Source organism: Zea mays, chromosome 10 (genome assembly GCF_902167145.1).
Source record: "Zea mays cultivar B73 chromosome 10, Zm-B73-REFERENCE-NAM-5.0, whole genome shotgun sequence".
NCBI classification, from domain to species: Eukaryota; Viridiplantae; Streptophyta; class Magnoliopsida; order Poales; family Poaceae; genus Zea; species Zea mays.
Window position 1 is genome coordinate 71,065,312 of NC_050105.1, and position 4,765 is coordinate 71,070,076.

Consider the following 4,765-nt stretch of genomic DNA (forward strand, 5'->3'; position numbering starts at 1 on the left):
AACATGCTTAGCCGATCACTGGGGCAAGCGTGTGGAAGCTTATGTGGATGATGTGGTGATCAAAACAGAAAATTCAGAAAATTTCATTGAGGATTTACAGCTTGTCTTCAACAGCCTACGACGATACAGATGGAAGCTTAACCCCGAAAAATGTGTTTTCGGAGTACCAGCAGGAAAGTTGCTCGGGTTTATTGTCAGTCACCAAGGAATTGAAGCCAATCCAGAAAAGATTGAGGCCATCATGAAGATGGAAGCACCACGATCACAAAAGAAAGTGCAAAGACTCACCGGATGTATGGCAGCTCTGAGCAGATTTATATCCAGGCTGGGAGAAAAAGGCTTACCATTTTGTAAGTTACTCAAGAAGGTGGACAAATTTCAGTGGACTTCAGAAGCACAGGAATGGGATTGTTCGAACGATTCCATGGGAAAATACTGCACTGCTGTCCGGAAACTAGAAGACAAATTTGAAGGTCTGGAATTTCACCATGTGGAGAGAGATCGAAACACGACAGCTGATGTATTGTCCAAGCTAGGATCCAGTCAAACTCAGGTCCCGCCTGGAGTTTTTGTTCAACAAATATTACACCCAAGCATTTCACTGGATCGGGCAGAGGAATGTAATACTCTGAGCCAACCAGAGTCAGACTCTGATGACTGGAGAGGGCCGATCATCAAATATATAAAGAATGAGGAGGAACCAGATGACAAGAATGCAACCGAGCGCATCGCAAGACAGTCAGCTCACTATACACTCATTGGGGAAACACTATACAGAAGGGGCGCATCAGGAGTCCTCATGAAATGCATTCTCTCAGCTACTGGAAAGCAACTTCTGGATGAGGTCCATGCTGGGCAATGTGGAGTACACGCAGCATCCAGGACCTTGGTTGGGAAGGTCTTCAGGTCGGGTTTCTACTGGCCAACAGCAAAGAGTGATGCAGCCGAGTTAGTCCAGAGGTGCGAAGCCTGCCAGTACTTATCAAAACAACAGCATCTACCAGCACAATAGCTGCAGACTATACCCGTAACTTGGTCGTTCGCGTGCTGGGGATTGAATATGATTGGACCTTTCAAGAAAGCTCAAGTAGGATACACTCATGTACTGGTTGCTATCGACAAATTCACTAAATGGATAGAGTTCAAACCTATTGCTTCACTAACTTCAGCTAAGGCAGTGGAATTCATACAAGACATGATATTCAGGTTCGGGATACCGAATAGCATCATAACTGACCTAGGATCCAACTTCACCAGTTCAGAGTTCTTCGATTTCTGCGAGCAAAAGAGCATTCAGATCAAATATGCCTCGGTGGCGCACCCAAGAGCCAACGGGCAAGTAGAAAGAGCCAACAGGATGATATTAGAAGCACTCAGAAAAAAGTCTTTGACAAGAATGAGAAGTTCGCAGGAAAGTGGATCAGAGAGCTGTCGTATGTTGTTTGGACCCTGAGAACTCAACCTAGTCGAGCTCTACATGGAAACACACCTTTCTTCATGGTCTATGGTTCGGAGGCAGTGCTACCTGCTGATCTCAAGTTCGGGGCACCGAGGTTAATCTTTGAAAACATAGCAGAAGCTGAAGCTACTAGGCTGGAGGATGTTGATGTACTCGAAGAAGAGCGACTGAATACGGTGATTCAATCAGCACGGTATCAGCAAACTCTGAGGCGCTATCATGATAAGGCCATACGACATCGATCCTTCGCAGTGGGAGATCTCGTCCTCCGCCGAATTCTAACGGGGGAGGGACGGCACAAATTGTCACCTCTATGGGAAGGACCATTCATAGTAGCAGAAGTCACTCGGCCGGGATCATATCGTCTCGCTCAGATGGATGGCACGGAAATTGGGAACTCATGGAACATAGAACACCTCAGGAAGTTTTACTCCTAGCTACATCCCAGAAGCTATTGGGACAACGATGTATTCTGTAAATTGAGAAATATATCATCAATAAAAAGGCTTCAAAGGCACTCAAATTGTTCACTGTCAATTGGCATACTTACTCAACTCGGGGTGACCACTATGCCCTACTAACGGAGCAATCGGCTTAAGTCGGCAATGACTTAAGGCGGTGCGACATGCTCACGCTTACTAAACTCGGGGTGACCACTATGCCCTACTAACGGAGCAATCGGCTTAAGTTGGCAATGACTTAAGGCGGTGCGACATGCTCACGCTTACTAAACTCGGGGTGACCACTATGCCCTACTAACGGAGCAATCGACTTAAGTCGGCAATGACTTAAGGCGGTGCGACATGCTCACGCTTACTAAACTCGGGGTGACCACTATGCCCTACTAACGGAGCAATCGGCTTAAGTCGGCAATGACTTAAGGTGGTGCGACATGCTCACGCTTACTTAACTTGGGGTGGCCACTATGCCCTACTAAATGAGCGGTCGGTTTAAGTTGGCACTGACTTAAATTGGCACGACACGCTTGGCACGTTTGCAATCACCCATCTTAGGGCAACTTCTATGCCCCACAATGAAATTTCAAAACCATCACACTACATTTACTTCTACAATTGTAGATACTATGGAATTCTAACAATGGGAAAACAATAGTAGCATTCAGTATTCAAAAGTGTTCTCTAACAAAACATCCAAGCACATTAACCACACATTCAAAGCATTCAGTGTTTTCTATTTAGTAATGTTCTTCTCAGGAGCAACTGACGAAGAAGGATGACTCGAGGAATCAGGAGCGGCATTCACGTCAGCCACTATGTTGTCAGGAACAACCACGCCGGGTCTCCTCATCAGGATCCGCCCCGCGCGAATAGCTTTATCCATAGCTTTGTCGCACTGGGCCCTCAAAGTAGCAGAAGTCTCTTCAGCAGCCTTGACAGCCAACCGAGCAGTTTCTAGCTCCTGGGCGACTGATTTCTTGGAAGCACGCAGATCCTTGATGACAGTATCTTTGGTCGACACCATCTGCCTGAGGCGAATCACATCATCCAAGGACTCTTGCAGCTTATAACGATGATTATCCAACTCCTCCCTGGTGAAGCGATGACTCCTCTCCAAGATGGTCAATGAATTGCTGGCATCACGGTATAGCTTGTCAATGTTGTCACGAGAAGTGGCAAGGGCATGCTTTTCCTCCTGCAGACAAGAATCAGTTTCTCCAAACGTCAAGCAAGCAATAAGAACACAGCAAACAAAGCCAAGATTCACTGGTCACCTTTTCAGAGTCGAGCTGAGCACGGAGGGTGGAGCTCAGCATGTTAGCATCATTCAGAGAAGCAGAAACCCGGGCCAGTTCAGTCTGACCTTGAGAATATTTTTCTTCAAGATCAGAATACCGCCGAGCCATATCTGTCAAGAAAACAGTCAAGCAAGGGTGTTCAGCTAAAAAGCAGATTAATCAAGTAGCCAAAAAAGGAAGCAAAGGGCACTAACTGGCATTCGCCACCTCCAAATCAGATACACGCCGCTGAAGCAGCACTGGATTCCAATGCGCCAGAGACAAAGCTCCTTCTAGGACAGAGACACCCTGCAACCTCAGCCGACTAGCCATCTCATCAACCAACGCCTGGCATTAAAAATAGACAAGCATGAGAACAATTATCTGCCTGGAGTAAAGTCAGACCAGAAGAAACCAAAATACCTGGAGTAAAGTCAGACAAGAATGAGGGAACCCCCAAGTCGTGGGAAGTCAATTGATGGCTCGACGAAGGATCACCAACCGGAACAACCCGCAATGCATCAGTGGGAACCAATTCAGTGTCATCAGCAGAAGCCAGAACTCTGTCATCAGGTGTGCTAGCCTCTAAAGCGAATCCTTGACCCAAGGCTTGGGCTATCGCCATGCAACCAGAATGTGGAGGAGAAGACCCTACGTGAACATCCATGGAAGTGTGGGAGGGAGAACCCACTCGGACACCCTCGGGGGCTGGGTAAGCGCCAGCACCATCCTTGAGGGCCAAGTTCTCTGCAACAGCCACCTCTAAGGCTGAAGGAGCCTCAGTCACTTTCGTGGGAGCAATGCAATCCAGACCAGCCTCTTGGCCCTTAAGACCACGCTCCAAGGTCGATGAGGCGCGGGACGCCGCCCGGGATAACTCCAGCCCAGCATCAGGCACATCAGTGCAAACATCCATCATGCCACCATCTGCTGGCTCCGACAACAGATCTTCTGGGACCATGTCTACAAGAGTTTGGTCAAAGTTCGCCAAAGACAATTCTTGCAGACCAATGAGGGCACATAAAGCTGGAGAAGGAACACCACTGCTTTCCCCGCTGGCTAGGTAACGCCGGCTGTTCTTCTGAATTAGAGGGATTTCATCCTCCTCTTCCTCACCTTCATCAACAACGTGGACAGTACACCCATTGGGGTCAGTTTTGGCCAGATCACACCCATTGGGTTCCACAGCAGTCGGGTCACACCCATTGGGGTCAGCTTTAGCAAATTCAGGCACTAGCACTTCCTCAGTAGCAGGAACAGAAGGATCGGCATCCTGATCCAAGCTAGACACTCGACGAAGACGCCTCTTCTTCTTTTTCTTCCCTCAGCAAGAGAAGTGGGTTGATTGGCTCGGCGAGAACGCTTCGGGCGAACACTGTCAGAACTCTGAGCATCCAAATCTTTGCCGGCCTCAGTGATGGGCGCCACCACCAGTGTTTCAGCAGGAGCGGCATCAGAAGAATCTTCAGCTAACATATCCAGCATGGCACTTATCTCTGCATCACTGGGATTGAAAGGCACCTCAAAATGAACTTGCCTCTCGTTGTTAGGAATTTCTTCCAGTGAGGCAA

General features: G+C 48.1%; 1 pseudogene; it reads right to left on the bottom strand.

Moving 5' to 3' along the window:
• Nucleotides 1-2,650: 2,650 nt before the first annotated feature.
• Nucleotides 2,651-3,527, bottom strand: LOC109943124 (uncharacterized; annotated as a pseudogene).
• Nucleotides 3,528-4,765: the final 1,238 nt, after the last annotated feature.